The sequence below is a fragment of the Micropterus salmoides genome, unplaced genomic scaffold, assembly GCF_014851395.1.
Source record: "Micropterus salmoides isolate LMB-PRFRI ecotype aquatic unplaced genomic scaffold, ASM1485139v1 Ms_hic_scaffold_10, whole genome shotgun sequence".
Classification (NCBI taxonomy): Eukaryota; Metazoa; Chordata; class Actinopteri; order Centrarchiformes; family Centrarchidae; genus Micropterus; species Micropterus salmoides.
In genome coordinates this window covers 27,655,239-27,674,229 of record NW_024040041.1, presented here as the reverse complement: position 1 = coordinate 27,674,229, position 18,991 = coordinate 27,655,239, and the positions used below count along the sequence as shown (strand labels likewise).

Here is an 18,991-nt window from a genome sequence, read left to right as displayed (position 1 = left end):
GTGGAGCTAGTTTCCCTCACACTGCTTCTTTTACTTCAATTTTATCCCATAATACCTCAAAAAAAAGGTAATGGAAAAGAAGTTTGCCACATTTGGCTGTAGATTATAAATTCTCTCATGTACGTGACATACACAAGATACATAATACACTGCTCTCTGAAAGCACACAATGTAAGTGAGTTGGGCAGAGAGGGGACAGGGCAGGTCTCCTGAGCTTAACATGCATTGCAAGCTTTACAGAGTGGTGAGTTAATGGGTATTAGGAGATGGAAAACTTTATTTTACTAGCAGTATTATGCTTGATGGTGTGCCCCTTCCCTGACATTTGCTGTAGATTCATTTTTACATTCAAAAACATCTGACAGCTTTTATATTTATCTGTTCTGTCAGCAGTGTCGCTTTCAATAGTGTTAGTTGTGCAGAAGGCAGCGTGTTATGCGCACACAGGTTATGTCATTCTTGCTTTTTATGATGTGTTGATATTCAGCTGGGTTGTGTATACAGTTATGTTTTTTAGATTTTAATCAGCTATTGGTAGCCTTTTACAGCATGTGAACAGCATTTAGGTAACTCCTTTTTGCTCTGTAGGCCCTCTGTTAAAATTTATGAAATACACATGGTTCTCATGGATTTTTCTTTTGTCCCTATAGTCACCTGAAGTTTGCCCCAATGATCAGGAGTCTTGAGGATAGACTGCAGAAAGCATGACATTAAAACTTTACTGTATGTCTGATGTTTACTGATGATTCTGAGCTGGATGTATCTCAGGTTGACATCACCTCATTTACATTTTGTCAGTCTGTGAGTGTGAGACCTAGAAAGGAAAGACACACCACTACTTACTGTTTCTGGCAGTGCTAAAACATTTTAGGCTATTGATTCTTTATTTTAACATGCATTGTGCATTGGTGTATTGTAATCAAGTATAGTAAGATGTGAATGTTGTAAATTTACCCAGTATGCACTGAAGCTCAAATCAACAAAAGGAAACAGTTGGCTGGCGGCTCGGGTGGTAACACACTTGTCAGAAAGGAAATGTTCAGATATTCATGAATGAGGAACAAGTCAGATGAGCAATTTAACATCTGTTTTAAAAGACACAAAGCTCAGTGGCATGTTTTAGCAAATCTGTGTTGGCAAGGGAAAGATGAATTTGATCTCTCAAGACACAGCCGCCAGGTGTAAATGTGATCCAAATAAATCCTTCGTACACACAATCACGTGCTGATGCCACCTGCCATTGGTGGCAGAAGACAATGCGCAGAAGAAAATGGGGTTATGAGGCAGCATTTCTACTTCTACTTGAGGAGTTTTCATATGACAGAAGTGAGAGGGAAAATTAGGTAACTTTGCTGGGTGACTTGCTGGAGTCTTGACCTGGTTCTTCTAAGCTTCAATCTATCAGCGGTCTGTGTGATGCCATCAAAAGACTGATATCCCACCAGCACAGTGACATTTAACCCCCCCTCCCCCCCTCTCTCTTTATCTTTCCCAGACACACATGTGTCTTCATGTGCTCGCTCACTCCTTCTCTTCCGCCCTCTGGTTCACGGTCTTTTATGTAGGACATAGTGTGTATATAGATAGATATTTTCAGTGTCTTGGTCCCCAGGAAATTTCACTGGGAAACTTCCAAAGAACAGATCGCCCCACTTTCCTGCCACTAAACTGGAACGGCCAATTTCCCTCCCTCCTTGTTTGACATCTACTCACAAAATGGCACACTGATGCGCACAAATGGACACAAACCTCCTGTTTGTGTGTGTGCGATGTGTGTGTATGTGCAAGGACTCGCACCCACATCCACAATATCCCCTAATGCTGTGTATACAGATGGATGAAGGCTAATGTGTGTAAACTTTGACCCTCTGGTCAATTGAGCACATATGTAATCATCAACCAGCACTATGGCCTCCACATGGGAGTGGTCGTCACAGAAAATGGCAATCTAAACTGCAGGGACCCAAGGGAGCTTGAGCAAATGAGAATTAATCTACATGTTCTACGCACATTCTGATGTAACCATCTTGTGCTATTAAACTAGGGTGAGCGCCGGTGGAGGAACCTGGTTTGAGTTTGAGAGGAAAGGGTGGGGTGTACTACAGCGCCACTGTTCTCATCATGGAAATTTCGCAGAATTAGGCCCAGCACACTTCAGAAAAGAACACAAGCTCATTTGGTGTCCCACAATCTCCCCTCTGTTCCCCATACACACCCATCATATCTACAGCATCTACCAGCAGGCCAACAGGGACACAAACCACTTAAGACTGTACTTAAAGAGCTAAATGCTAATGTCGGCATGCCAACTTGCTCACAATGATAATGCAAACATGCTGATGCTAAGCAGGTATGATGTTTACCATGTTCACCAGCTTAGTTTAGCATGTTAGCCTGCAGACATTTGCTAATTAGCACTTAACACAATGTGCAACACATCCTCATACTTAAACGATAACATTGGTTGAGTATAATTGTCCCAAAACGAGTTTATATGACCATTGGAAAGTAAAAGTCCAGTGACAGTCATACCGGACCTTAAGTATGTTATGTATCGACCTATACGGCCATTTTTCTGGTGAGGACAAGGCTGCAGTGAACTTGCTGAGGGGAATGTCATTAGTTTTGCAGATATTTGGTCATAAACCAAAATACTGGACAAAATGAAAATTTAAACTGAAGATGGCGCCAGAGGTGATGTCAAAAGTTATTACATTTAGGATTCATCATCTGGGGACCATGAATGTCTTCCAGCTACCTAGTGCCAATCCTTCAAGTGGATATCAAGTTATTTTACTGGATAAGTGAAAATTTAAAACTGCTGGTGGTGATAAAGGAAAAGGACAGGGAATCACCAAAGTCATTGGGTGATTAGGTTATAGCCATATTCTGGGCTCCATGGACAAAATTTCAAAATGGCAATCCATCAAGTAGTTGTTGAGATATCTCAGTCTGGACCAACCAACTAACAAAACCAACTTCGCCATTTGCCATTCCTAAAGCCATGTCATCACCATGGTTAAACATCCTTCTCATAGACTATACTTAAGTTACTTTAGTCCACCTGCTAAGGCCAAAACACTCCAACTGCAAAACAGTCACCAAGACATTCATGCTTACAAGAAATCAAAAGCCTTTCATGTAGACAATAAGCCCAAAGACATCCATCCAATTCTGTCTCTCTAATTTTTGAGCATCAAAAGAAACAGTACTGTAATACAGGAAGCGGATTTAGAGACGTGTGGGGGAAGAGCAATAAAACAAACCCTTGGAGGACTCCCTATATATAGACAAAAGTGGATTATAGTGAAGATATGAGTGGGTGTATGAAAACTACATAAAGACAACAAGAAATAAATGAACGTGTGAGCATTTCCTGAGGGGTAAGAGTGACCTCGTAGCTCATCTCGCTGTGGTTCAAAATGGTGTTTACCTCGGGCTACCCAACCTTGCCTCACAACACAGTGACTTTTAAGATATTTTCCAGACGAAATCAAGCTTTACAGACTATTAAACTCTGTTTAATAAACGTTGGAAGCAGACCCATTAAAATCTGAAAGATTCTAATCAACATTAGTAATTTATAAAAGATTTCTCTTTCTTTCCTGCCTTAAAGATTGCCTTTGTGGACTGCATAGGTTACCTGTTATATTAATTTGTATACAAATGTTATTACAAGGTTGCTGGTGACCCTTTCGCAGAAGGATTGCTCATCTGCAATTAACCAAACAGAGGTTTGGTTGTTTACAAGGACCTGTCAAATCTTGACAGCTGATGAATGTCAGAACCACACACAAAACAACCCGTTAGACTGAGCAACAAGCTATGACTCTTATTTTGAATGGTTTTGCCAGCAATAGTATTTCATACTGTAAAGGATATTCCAGTTTTGTTTTAACCTTAAGAGCTAAAATGTCACTGCATTGATTCAGTTAAAAATTAAACTCTTCAGTGATTCCAAAGTAGTGCATCTAGACTGCAGAGATCACTTTCTTTATAGTCCCTCTTTACACAGCAAATGTTATCACAATAGGTCAAAAGTAACAAAAATGATTTTGTATTGTGCAAGAGGCATGTGTATATGCCACACAACTTCACGTTAATCCTCTGTTTGGATGAAAATTAAGTTCAAGTGTGTAAGCAAGCTGGTAGAGGGTTTGCATGGTGCAGTGCAGTGATTTATTGCAGTACATTTAGCTAAATACTATATATTTTATTGCAAGAACACACACTCTGTGTTACTGAAAAATGTTTTCAATTAAGTGATTAAACCTTTGCCCTGTAAAATGTCATATAATAGTGCAAAATGCCCATCACAATTACAAATATTCACTAAACTATCGCAGGAAAGAACAAAGCAGAAACTCTTCACAAATGAAAAGATAGAGGTAGAAAAATATTTTTGTCTTATATAGTGGTTTAAATAGTTGCTGATTATTTTTCTCTCAAGTGCCTTCTTGATTAATTGAATAAACGTTTCAGCTCCACTTTATTATAAAGCAGTCTATTATAAGCAAAAACAGTATTTCTCTGCATGCATGTAAGAGAGCACAGTGTTTGTTAAAGTGTCCCTATTCTCCACAGAATGGAAGAAGACAGTCAATCAGCTGGGGAACCAGAGAGATGTGCTCACATTCAAATAGCCTGCTAATTTATCAGCTTTATTCATCATCGCCACTAAATCTCTGTGGGACTGCTCAGAATTTTTTTTATTGTGATAATAACGTACTTGTTTTCTGCTTGCAGCTAAATATGCTGCCTGTTTCACAGAGCTGAGTAATATCCTAAACCACACAGACTTGTGTCTCTTGTCTAGCTGAAGAGCTGAAGTGGCTCAGCTCAGAGTGGCAGGACCCACTTGCTGCTATCTAGGACCGAACTGAGGCCCAAGTTGGGGCTATTAGTTGGCAGTGCGTGGGGAGCTCATGAATAAATAAGCCACAATGGGAGTAGCTGTAGGGGAGGAGACTGCCTGAACATACGAGGGGCTGTGAAATATTAAAGGTGGGTGCTGTTTCACGGCTACAAGTGCCAAATGGGTGCCTGACCATGTGGCAACCTCCAGGATGTCCCTTTTTGTTTTTTTTACAGGCTTTTCGTCCACATGTCTCATTGGTTGACATTCACAATAGCTTTGCTGGATTTCTGTTTTGCTTGTCTCTTCAGAACAACGTCCTTTGAAGTCCTGTCAGAAAGTACCAACCGTCAGCAGAGTCGATGTAACAATGGAAGTTTTGATCTCAAGCCGCTGGGAGTTGACCGAAGCTGGGTTTGTGATGAGCGTGCAGCTCTGACAAAACTGACTAAAAAGCCAGGTTTGGAATTAAACACCTTGAACCAGGAGACATCATGCTCACTCATGTACTCTCCAACAAAATCAGGTAGAATGAGTAGGGGCCAAAAGCTGGAAAAAGCTGTTATAGTTTGAAGAAGCGTTGTCTGACCAAGTGAAGGGAGTTTTTCAGCTCCCTGCGGTTCAGCAGCGGCTGATTCAGCACTTCTTCCAGGAGGGTGTGTAGTTTCAAGGCTTTTGAATGGGAAATCTCGTCAGACAGATGCAGCATCCCAAACATACACATTACTTAAACACATCTCTCAGCCACTCTTTCACACAGACTAAACAAATGCTGGTTAATTCTCAGCACATTTGCCACAACTTAGCTGCACATTTCGACTCTTTTCTCATAAGTGACATGTACATGCCAATCACGCTACTGCGATCTTCATAGATACAATCAGCCACTCAGTCACAGGAAGTGGTGGGTGGGGATGGCGCATAGATAAGATGTTTGTCTTTGGTGTGGGAGCCCTGGGTTCAATTCCCACTCTGAGATATCCACCAATGTGTCCCAGAGCAAGACGCTTAATCCCTAGTTGCTCCAGAGGCGTGCGACGTAAGTTGCTTTGGATAAAAGTGTCAGCTAAATGTAATGAAAAGTACATTTACTAGTACTCTATTTAAGTAAAAGTTTGTGGTCCTTTTCTTGAATAATTCTATTCTGCTACTTTATACTTATTCTTCACTATATTTATTTAATGCATTGTTCAGAGCTCCTTCTTCTCTAGTAATTTTAGTCTGTAATTTAAGTTATATTTTCTTCTTGTTTTTAAGTGAAAAACAAACAAACAAAAATACGTGCAATAAGAATGTTCCAAGTGTTTAAGTTTCAACCGTTTTATTCAGTAACCCACCTCATTTTTTCTTGTTTCAAGGATTAGTCACTTTGTTCTACAGGATTTTTAAACAAATTGATTTAAAATTAAAATTGATCAAATATAGTATTCTTACTGCACTGACTGTTTTTCTTACTTGTTTTAGGAAAAATCTTTTAAAGACATAATTATATGCAGAAATGTTTTCATGACATTAAACTGTATATCACAGTATATAGAGTAGTTAAAAGTTGCTCCACCTCAACCAACTACAAAAGCAGCCATTTTGAGCAGAATAGGTATTTTTTACACTGGATACTTTAAGTAAATGTGACTGATAATACTTATGTACTTCAGTAAGTAAAAGATCTGCCTTCCACGACTGGTCACAGAGCTGAATCCACATTCAAAGAAGTGGATCTTTAAACATCATTGCCATTTATGTGTCATGGGACAGCACAGATGTTGTTGCATATCACATGATATCCTTTCATTTCCTCACATCCCTGCTGTCTTGTACAAAAAACCGGTTCACCTCCTTATCCTTCACTTCAATAATCCACTGGGACTCGGCCGCTTCTGATGTGCAACTGTCATCTGTGTTCTTGTTATCTAGCTTGAAAATGACAGAAAAAGTAACAAAGCCGAGGAGTCGAACAACTGCGAGTCACAGATTCTTCATAAACTTTAACCACAGAGTGTAAAGCCATCACATGTTCGCTGTTTTAATCTTAGCTCTGTAGGCCAATCAATATGGCTTTACATCAAACGACTCCTATAGGCTATAGGTCCTTTGCCTCTATCCTTGGGCTCCTCACTCCATTTTTATTCTCCTCATATAGCTTAGACTGACAATCTCAAGCACATTCTAATCATCAGCATCACTTCTTTTAGCTTTCCTCCTCAGCCTTGTGTGCAAATGTATCCACACTGTAAGTCTGAGCATGTTTTTGTGAATGTGTCTGTGGACATGCCACCATCAGATCCCCCCCCTCTGTCCGCCAATTTCAGATCCAGCACTGCCTACCGTGAGGGAACTCACACCGTCTGATGTCCAGGCGAGCTGGCAGGATGTACTGTATCTCATATATCACCTCCCATTCACACTGCCACGGCCCCCCTTCCACTGTTTCTATAAATACTGCCAGCTGTGCTTCCATTATTAATGCAGCAAGACGCCCAAACCTCCCCTGGCCCGAACATCGCGGATTCATCATCTCCAATAAACTTTAAAACTCCCACTACTGCCTACTGCTGGTGCAAACTGACACGCATAAATAAGCAGATAAGGTGCATGCACACACACCAACACACACTTCTGTCCATGACAAGTTCATTGGTGGAGGAGGAGGCAGGCAGAGAGGGAGAATCAGCATGAAAACCAAAAATAACACATTGCATCTTGATGACAGATCAGTTACTGTTTGAAAAAAAAGGCTGTAATGCAATATGGAAGCAGAAGGCCATAGCTCAGTGGAGGTGAATTGAATCATGGCTCCATTTTATTTTATTTTTTTGCTGAGGCGTCGTAACAAATTGAGATATAATAGTGTTATTTAAAAAGGTTGCAGGAAGGGACAGGAAGAAGAAATAATAAACTGTTTTAGTAATGTCAAAGCTAATCACTGCATTAGAAAATTTTGAGTTGAAAGCTGAACTATGCTGCATTTTTATTCAGCTGCAGCTGTTTACCCAACAGGGTTACACTGTGACAAAAACAAGGCGATGCAGCTTGACACCTTTCAATCACAAGCAGCAAACCTGCCACCAATTGGAGTTTGCACAAAGCGCAGAGTCACACACAGTGACAGTAACGTTTGCAGAAATCCCAACAACACAACAAAGGTCCTGAACTGAACTGACAAGCTAGTTGACATCTATTTTAGCATATGGACTGTAACTACTGACGGAAACATCAAAAAACAGTCTATTTTTTTTATGTGATAGGGAGCAGAATAGAGAGGCATTGATTTGCAAGATTCTTCACGAATATCTACAGTATCTGAATGTGTAGTATGCATTTCCAAGTGAGATCTCATATTAATCTATAATGATTTGTGGCACAATGCCTTCTACAACTTTTACAGATCTTACACATTTCACTGTTTGGTTGAATCAAATAAGCCTCTCACAGATGAATGAACATGAAACACTTGCTTCGGTTGGATAGTCTTTGAACGCTGCTTACGATCCTATCACACTGTAGTGCTGCACTCAAGGCTTAAGGGAATTACAGTGAGAACAAATATAGGATTTCCAGTAAGAAACATGGAAGTTTTAGTGTGTTTTAGCTCATTTGAGGTCACTAAAAGAATCAGAATTTAGGTTTTCTGGAGATTTTGTTGGTGATACATTGGAGTTGATCACAAATCCACCTACCATAGATTTTAGTCATAACTCAAAAGAAAAAGTTTAAACAAAGAATAATGCTTTTACTTATTGTGATTTTTTTTTTATGAAAACAACATACATTTTTTAGTATATGTATCCAAAATTCCCTAAATTTCCAGATGTAATTAGCACCTGAAGCTGATAAGAACACTGCTTTCAAGTAAGAAGCTCACACCTACTGTCTTTCCCACCAGACCTGAAAGAAGCATTAGATCCTGCTGCTGATGCTTATGCTGCTGTCTTCTATCGTGCACAAATACACACACACACACAAATCACACCCCACCCTGCACTGTGCTCAACATCCCGGGCCAGCACTACTCCTGTGCCGCCATGCATCTGCTGCTGCTGCTAAATATAGCAATCCCACATTGATGATGCAGCGGTGACTGAACTCAAAACCCCCAGCCCCCCCCCACCACTCCTCCCGCCTCTCAATGGCGCAATTAGCCCTAATAAACTGAGAGTGAATTCATGATGCATGGAGGAATCTGGCTAACCCTCCAAACCCGTGCAAGCCCCTACCATCCTGCCCTCCAATTGCCATGAATGGAGTCTTTGCAATGGGACAGATGTGATCTGTTTGTGAGGAGATGAAGCAGGAGCAAGTGAGAGAGAGCATAACATTAGAGGTAAATAAGAGAGATAGAGAGTGAGTGAGTGAGTGAGTGAGTGAGTGAGTGAGTGAGTGAGTGTGTGTGTCCAAATCCTGGCTGGGCATCATTTCCACTGGGAGAAGTACACACACAGCAACGTGGCTCTATGGATAGCAATGTGGTTTTATCAGCGGGTCCACAACTTTGGTCCAGACTGAAAAATCATTACCAAATATGCCAATGTTAGCATGCTAACATGATAAACTAAGATGATGAACATGGTAAACATTGTATTTGCTTAATGTCAGCATGTTCGAATTGTCACTGTGAGTGTGTTGGATCAAATCACCAGCCTCACAGAGTCGCTAGTCTGGCTGTAGACTCTTACTCTTAACATTTGGTATTACAAGCGTGTGACCAATATAAGACCTTTAAACAACTAACATCCAAAACGCATTAAATTGTAGCATGCATACATATATGTGGGAAGACAAAATGAAACCATAATACTGCATTTTCAATACTGTATATTGTTCGACCTCTAATGAGCAGAGAAGAGGTAGCCATTATTGCACTATAGAAAGATGAGCACCTACAGACACTCCCAGATAATTCAAACAAAATTAAAAACAAACTGTTTTATTGAAATTCAGCATGAGCGTCTGCTACCAGCAGAGAGAAGAACTGAATTTCAAAAGCACGTAAACCTCACAAATTAGCCTACCATGGCAGATGGGTGACTTTGTTTTCATATAAGAGAAAGCAGTTTGAACACTTGTACAAAAACTCTGAAGCTACACTTACACTCCTAATCATCACCTCTCCTCAAAGAAGGGCTGTTTCATGGCATACAAGCATCAATTTTCTACATCACACCAGGTAGAGAAAGATTTACTGTTGGTAATAACGCCTCTGTCTGCCAAACATCCTGACAGCCTATTAACACCAGACAAAACCATCACTCTGGTATGATGACAACAGTCACAGATGGTTAAATGATTAATAGAGACGGAGACAGGGCGACTCACTAAGAGATAGGTGGATATAGCTAAATGACAGAGAAAAAGGAATAAGGAGAAACAAGAGAGGACAATGCTGAAGTAGGACAGAGCGCAGGGGAGGCCCGTCTGTCCCAGATCAGTCGTTTACTGCCGGCAAGAGAGGGAGAAGGAACAAGTGAGGTAGGGAAAAAAGAGAGAAAGGAGTTAGAGAGTAAAGAGATGGCTAAATTTGGAGTTATGAACTACATCCCCCCCCCTAGCAGCGTAGCAAATATTGAAAAGACTGTTAAGCTCCTATCCTTGCACTTGGGCAAATATAGCTAGGAGAGGGACTGAAAATAAAATAATCGCAATACCTCAGACAAAATAAGGCTACAACTATAGGGCTTTGACAAGTTGTCAGCACAGCATCAACTGAACAGAGGGATGATCAGTCCAAAAGACACAGCATTTTCCCCCTTTCTCTCCTTCCAAGCACCTGTGGAAGAGCATTCAGAATAAACATGGATTGAAATAATCCAATTAAAGCCAATTAATCAACATGTAACTTCTTCTAGTCCTGTTTTTCCTCTTTGAGACAGGTCATTTCTGCCCTAGTCAGAAGAGATTTTGATCCGCAAAGAGGAACTGCACAGGGGGGTAATGTCAGCTGGATGCTTTGTCCTCTGTGTGTGTAGTGTGGAACTGAAGTGTGGCGTTCCATAGCACTTTACAACGAAGAAGAAATTAATGGTATTTCCCTGCTAACGTGGGCAGAATGTTAATTCCTCGGCTCAAGGGGCAAATCATGGGTGTTTGCTGGACCTTGACTCTCTTTGTGCCAAACAACATCTGAAGTACAAACTACATGACAGTCAGATCAGCTCCACTTCCACAGGCCAAATTAACTGAGTTCCCATGGTGTCAAACTAAACAGATCTGCACGCTTCCATCTGCACCTAACCTCTGAACCTCTTCACACTGACGGACTCCTGTTTGATGCTGAGTTTCTCACATCATTCAAAGACTTCAAACATGATCTGACCAGCCTGCTGATTAGTTGGAACAGTCATTGACATTTTGCCTGTTGTTGAGGCAAGTAAAAAGACGTAATGTTGTAAACTGAAGATTTTCAAAAGTCAAAATTCGTGCTTCACATCAAAATGATCTGACTACAGTTAGATATCAACAGCACAAGAATTTAAAAGAAACACCAGAGATCGTTAATAGTTTTCATACAATATTTTGTGCCTTTTCATCCTTGCATAACAGGACTTGCTACTGTTGCTATAATGGCTACAGTGATTAGCCTGCAGCTCAAGCCGACGATAACTAGGCCCATGTATAAAGAATTAACAGCATTAACAGTTTACAGCTTTAAAAGTAACTTACAAGAGTTGGACAAGAGGTAGACTATGTTGGTCTGGACCGCTATCACAAAGGAGTCTCATTTCTGTGATGATTAGCTATTAATTACACACAAATGTTGAAAAGAAAGAAAGTTCTCAAAGGTATACAAAAGCCAGACAAGCAAATCACGTGGTATAGTGATTAGTTGGACCTGCATTCCAGCCTCCATCATCCATCTCTGCCTTAGAAACTGCAGGAGGATTAAATAAATGTGAAACTCATTGCACTGCTTTTATCCAACATGTGCAATCTAATGTGTTTGGCAGATAAGACTCTCTTTTTTTTTTTATATGAGCCAGTGAAGCGCCACTGAAACTGATCTATGGGGAGCTGGTAGCAATAAGTTAACGTGTAGCGACTGCCTGACATTAGTATATGATGAGTGTGTTTGAACTTACAGCACCACTCTCAGCAAAGACTGAGTCATGTATCTGTAGCACACCAACACTTAACAGAATAATCACTACACATTGTCAAAAGCACTTCACTTTTGTACATCAATACAGACTATACACTTCACCAAATCGACCATTTATGCGCGGATGGTAGCTTTCAAAGTTTTCACTGTTAAAAATTTCACCCATGGTATGTAATGTCGGCTGTCTTCTCTGATGATCCGCTCTTCCATCCTCTACTTCCACGTCCCTGAGGCGACGCACCACATACAGAGCATGAATAGCATGTGCATGTGTGAGTTACTATGACTCTGTGTGGGCGAAGTGCCGCCATATGCCATTGTCCAAACCTCTGTGAAGCCAAAACTGAACACACAGCCAAATCTCTTGCGCTTCAACGCCTCCAACAACAAGTTATTTGCAGTTTAAATTCAATACTGCCTCATTATGCTGAAATCCACCTCGCCGCTCTGTGCATCACACATATAAAAGAAGCTTGTGTGTAATTACGTGTGCCCTGTAAGGTGACCTGCCATCACCTTCCTGTGGGCTGTGTTCAATAAAGACAAAGGCATCTATAGACAGACCAAAATCAGGTGGAGAGATAATGACAGGGGTAGCCCAAACACATGTTCTCTGCTGGCAGGGTGACCCTTTTCTTGTAGAGGTAGCCACTCGAGTGAAAGGACAGCAGTTTGAATATCCGCTATCATATTCATCTGCTGTTTAATGCATGGCAAAACACTTATATCTATATCCGCTCCTGAGTCTATTATTCCACACATTTTTATGATAAAGTGCATCTGTGTCCATGTTCATCCATGCATACCTTGCCTAACACGCTACAGTCAACACACAAGTGTAGCCAAAGTGTGATTTACTAGGTGACTTTATGCACTGGTTTGCCTTTTAATGTGAACACAGAGCAGTGAGCTGCTCAGTGCACCATATCATCAGCAATCCCTGGCAGGCATGCAAATGTATGTGGGAGGGATTATCAGTTTGACACAATGATCTCACATTTCTCATACATCTACCTATATCTATCCTATTTATTGATGCTGCCACATAAATTGTCTGATTCCCTGTCTTGTCTCGGTCTCATCTACACTACATCTGTGTTCCTCCACTGTTGCCTCATCGTTTTTTTTTATTCTCCTACTTTCTCACTTCTCCCTTCTTCTTCTGCCTCTCTTTAAAGCTGGGATAGCGTTCATCTGCTGGCATCAAGGAGCGATCCACTATCAAACACACTGCTTGGTTTGCTTTCCTTGTGTCTGTGCATCCTTCAGCAGATCCTTTCAAAGCAGTTTTGCTTTTCTCATTTCATTTTACTTTCATTTCAAGTGTTATTTTGTGCAGCTGCGGTGTATCTTCATTTAAATCTGGGATACAGCATGCGAGAAAGGAATTACAGTTACAATGCAGGAAACTTGAACATGCAAAAACCGCCTCCCACCCCCTGCTGCACACACACACACATACACACACACACTCCCTTTTGACTCCACCACTGTCCCTCCACAAACATAAAATCACTCTCCTCCGCTTTTCCATCACCCCCCTCCATCTCCATGCCTCCTTGAGAGAAAAGAAAGAAAGAAATGCAGAAAAGACAGAAAACCTTCTTACTGTCTTCTACAATCCCTGATGAAAAACAGAAATCCCTCCACTGGAAAAAGGGACAGAAGTAGAAAAGAGAGGAGGGGTAGCCCAGCGGTTGCCAATTGCAGAGGAATAAGGAGTGAGGAGGGGCGAGTAGGAAGATGATGAAGAAGACTGTGGTTAAAGGGAGAAAAAAAAGAAAAGAAAAGAAAATCACTGCTGCAGCAATGAAGACCCTCTTCCTCCACAGTCGCCGCTGCCACGAGAAATCACAAGGTGTCCAGCGTGCTGCCGTACGCTGAGGGATGGAGCATTATCCTCGGCTCCCAGCCCGTCCACCAGCAGCAGCAGCTCTGTAGTAACACTTCTATCCACTCGGTCCAGCAATCTCCCCATCCCTCGCTCGCTATCCTCCCCTCCTCCCTCCCTTCAGCATGTTCAGAGTGCCCCTGTCTCTCTCTTTTTCGTTCCCTCTCTCTCCTTATACTGGTTGGTTGGTTTCTCTCCCTCACCCTCCCTCGCACACCTCTCCCTCGCTCTCTTTTGTCCCCCCTCCTCCCTACACCTCTCTCTCCTCCATCATTACCCGGATACAGGGCATACCCCTCCCTCCCTCCGTTTATGTCTCTCTCTCTCTCTGTGTCTTTGATGTTATGGAGTTAGACTCTTAGCTGTGAAAAACTCTGTTTTTTTCCTTCTCACAGAACTGGAAGCACCATAGAACACAGTGGGATCCACCCAACGGTGCAGAGATACACACCAAAGCACACACGCACACACACACAAAAGATTATCCAATAATTACCACGCAACGTCAACAACAAAACCACACACATCAATTAGAGCAAAATTTCTCATTTTTAACGGATTCCTTCCATAATCCAATGATTATATCCAAATCAAATATACACAACAGCGCAGTCTGCGGCAGTGAAGCCAACATGTGTATTCTCTCTCACACACACACACACACACACACACACACACACACACACACACACACAGAAATATGAATAAGGAATGAAAGAGATGTGTATAAGAGGATGAGGGAAGCCACTGCTGCAATGCTTATTACCATACGTAGAGCAGAGTGAGGGAGTGAGAGGACTGTGGGTGGAGAGGGAGTCTTTTACTGACGAGCTGAATAGCAAGTAGAAATCAACTCCATTATGCCAATCATTGAGGAGTGAAACATGTCAAACTCATCATTGGCTTTGATAAGCTAACACCCCTTTAATAGTTGGGGATGAGGGGTAGGGGGGGGACAAAGAAACAGATGTTTCTCACCAGTCAGATCTCCCTCTTGTTGCTGAGGGTGATAAACATAAAGTCTGTGTTGGCTTTGTCGACACTCAGTTAGTCAAAAGCTCTTGTGGATATTAAAGCAAGACCCCCCCACCCCCCCCAAGAAAAACTGGTCTGGTTACAGCTGATGATGAGAAGTGTTACGCTGCATGTCAAATGTTGACAACATATCACTGGTTTATAATCCAGTGATGGATCTAAAGGGAAAGCTCTCCTGCATCTGTTTCACACTGTTACATGAAACATTATTATTATCAGACTATGAAAAATGGCTTCTCCAACCTGGCCTGTGTTACATTTTACCCTGTTAGGTTGAAACATTAGTCACATTAGTCCAGCCAGAGGACCCAAGGTGTTCCATCAAACAAAACCCCAAAATTTACAATTTTCTTAAATGTAGGACAAAAGAAAAACAGGAGAAATATCAATCGAGAAGCTGAAATGTTCAATTAAACGATCAAATATTTGGAATATTTACTTAAAAAAATCATTTAAACGGTGAGTCGATTATAAGCTCAAGATATCACCCGCCTTCTTCTAACAGAATCTGCCATCCTGCAACTGGACTAATTATAATAGTCTCACAGATACCATACTCCATGTTTCAGGCATGGTGAGGCAGCTTCAACTTAAAGGTTACAGTGACTATGACATCACAGCTCAGTGGCATTAATAACTATAAATATCACAACCCTTCACTTTATTTTCTCTCGTTAACGTTACATCCATTAGCTCCAAGCTGGGCGTTTAGAAACAGATGCGATTGAAATGAAACCTCACACAGCGAAGAATGTCCACCTCTTCACACAGTCATTGACTCATGCGGAGGTAACTTTCTCACACAGTATTAAAAGTATTACGCCACCTGCTCTATTGGGTTTTTTTTAAATTAGGTTTGCATTGATTGGTCACAATGCATTTTCCAGCACTACTCTTTTGACTGATGAGTCTATATGTTGCCAAGGGTGTTTAACAGGTTTAGTTAATGAGGCTCAAGCTGGACCAACAGTATTAATTGGATGAAAGTAAGCAAGCAGTTGTAGTAAGCTAAAAGGCATTGCTGTCTTTCATCAAAACCACAGGCGAGACTCTAGCTTGTACAAAGAGACGGGGGAGTTGCCTTAATAGCAGAGTCAGACTTAATAAAGAAAAATACCCATAATAATGATAAGAGCAATATCCCTGCTTGTGCAGCTGACATATTTATTCAGCCCCCTCTGTCAGACACACAGGGTTTTGTCACAGTCATAATTTACACTAATGTACTGACACCTCAGCCAGTAGCCTAGTCATTTAGAGCTTCTGCCACCTGTCACCTGGGAAATAATGTGCAACGCCAGTACACCTTTCTAAAGCTCTGTCCTCTAAATGTGTTTTCCTCTCCCAGCCTAAGCTTCTCTGGGTTACAGACCGTTTGTGTTTCTCTTGCTCTTCCACCACCACGAGGGTGACTGCTCTAATGCTCATGAAGACCAAAATCCAACAGTAACTGAACACAGTCAGCCATTTCACAACGCTACCGTTGCAGTGCAACACTCATATCCCATTACGGATTATAATCCCTCGGAACATGGGGAACATGGAGTCATGTGGCTACATACATACATGTGTTAGAGTTTAATGGAATTGTTATGTACACAAGAGTAAGACGAGGAGCGAGAGAAGCGACGGCTTAATGAATAATTAAAAATGTGGAAAACAAGCAGGGTTAAAATGGTTGGGAAATATTTTATGTGGCACAAAATGGAAATCTACTGTATTTTGTATAAAGCAGCGCTGCAGGGAATAGACAAGATTAAAAGCAGTGGTGGACGGTAAGTACATTTTCTCAAGAAGCTGCCACGTAACTAATTTTTTACATTAAAAAAACACATAAGACAAGACACATTAGGCTTTTTAATAGCTCCTAATGTGTGAACGATGTTAGAGAGACATTTCTCCTCTAAACTTCTCAGATGCTTTTATTTAAATAACAGTTGGAGGCCTAAAGAGGTCAAAGATTAGTAAAAAAAATTAATCAATACAAATTTGTGCAGCAGGACTGTTTTTTTATTTCCTTTTTGTCCTCATTAGGCATCTCACAACCTGTCAGATTTATCTTGTGAACCAGTGGACTAAACTAAATAAAGTAGTTAAGCTCCACAACAGTAAAATCAGTATTAAAAATGTAATAATGTAACATGTAATAATTTAGCAGACACATTTAACATCAGAGGGCTTTAACATCTGATGTACAGTACATCTGGCTGATATTTCTGTACTTTTACTTAGTTTACTTACTAAGTAGGATTTTGGATCCATTCTTTCACCACTAGTTAAAAGGATATCAAACTGAAATCAATGCATACATCTAAGTACAATAAACCTGGGTACTCACTGGGTTTAAATATTTACAGTTGTCACCATGTTCTTCTGTTGTCCTGGATTTTCTGTCCCTTTAACTGTACCATCTCCAAGACACCCTTTCCCTCACTACTATAACGGATAATCCCTCCCTCTCTTTCTGTCCTCATTATGAGAAAACTGTTATACTTGGCATACTTGGCATCAGAATTAACTGCTCTGCAGCTACTGAGAGCTAGAAGGAAAAGCAGAAGTGGGTCACATGCTGGAGGAGAGGAGGGGATGGAGGGGAAGAACACAAATGCTGGTTGTGTAGGATGAAAGCACAGGTAGGAAGGAGGTAAAGGCTGAGCACTAAACCAGGAGGATGAACGCTTGCCCCAAGCTTTGAAATTTACCGGATGAATACAGTAGAGCAGGAGGAGACTTGATGTGAAGCAAAACTGAAGGAATACAGAAGAAATTGCTGGGAAATGGGATTTTAACTGACAATAACTAACATTTCTTTAGTCAATATCAAAGCATCAAAATATTCTCCAACTACCAAAAGTAAAAAATATACAATATGCAGAATAGCCCATTTCAGAATCATCACTTTACCGTTATCAACATTTATATTACAGTAATGTGCACCACACCATGACCTTTATCTCTATGCACTGTACACAGCCAAATAAAACATTACATACCTGTCGCAGGGTTGTGTTGAATCCTTGCAAAGATTCTCTCCATTTGTTGAATGGCGGACAAAGGTTTCCACCCGTGCTCTATCACTGTCCCTTGTTCTTCGGTCAATACTTTCTTTTCCTCTTTGTAGCTCCTGCCCCAGTATCACAAAATATAACATCGAAAATAAAATTCTCCTGCTTCTTTTTAACTGGCTAATGTACCAGCCTACGCACTGTGAAACTTTGCATGGGAAATTGTAAACTTAGGCTCTTCCACTCTGTCTGCCATAAGTCGTTTCATCGGATTTTGTGGAAAACTGGACCGGTGACAGGCATTTAGAATAACAATCTTTTCGCTGATGGTCTAGTTTGCTTATGTAGGTCAAACAAAAGGCATCAGTATTAAATTGAGACTGTTTCCAATTCAGTTGAAAAACTCCTTGCAGTTACTTTAAGCACAGTACTTCAGTAAAGGCTCGATCATTGCTACTTAATAGTTTCATAAATTAATGCCAGGGTACAATTTAAGCAGGATTTTCACAACTTTCAACTAGACTATTTAGAGAGTATACAGCGTCTGAAGAATCTGATTCTGTATTAGAGCTAAAGTGATTAGTCGATTAATCAATATACAGAAAATTAGCAACCAGCAACTGTTTGATAACCAATTATTGTTTCAGTTGTTTTTCAAGCACAAATGTGTTTTTTTATATAAATATTATTGCATTTTCACTATTTTTTACATTAATCAGCAGATTAATTGACAATATCTACAGTATATCAATTATAATCATTAATGAAGCCCTATCTAAATACAATGACACCGGAGTAAATTGATTGATTGTGAGGGGCACAATGAAATAATAGATTGTCATTAGATGTGGACTTCTAGGAATGACATAACATGACTAAAATGATCACATGAATGAATCAACTCTGCTGGCCATCCCATCACTTGTATTTACGTTAAACCAGCTGAAGTGTTTATAATTATAATTTTTGTATGTTTCCCTTTGGTAATACCTTTGCATTTCAAGTTTTTTTATATACACAGTACACATAAAATTGGCAAAATACTATAATGTAAACAATCACATGTTGTGGTCTTGAAGGAAAATGTTAAAAAAAAAGTCAAAGAGAGGAAA

At 40.6% G+C, this 18,991-nt stretch overlaps 1 protein-coding gene across 3 annotated transcripts in view; it reads right to left on the bottom strand.

The window, feature by feature from the left end:
- The window catches only part of shank1 (SH3 and multiple ankyrin repeat domains 1), a 75,737-nt gene extending 61,824 nt beyond the window's left edge, over positions 1–13,913 (bottom strand). For all 3 annotated transcript variants that reach the window (XM_038706290.1, XM_038706298.1, XM_038706307.1), the window contains exon 1: positions 13,558–13,913. The gene's annotated coding sequence lies outside the window, so the exon portion shown is untranslated. The remainder of the gene's footprint in view (positions 1–13,557) is intronic.
- Between the last annotated feature and the right edge of the window lie 5,078 nt (positions 13,914–18,991).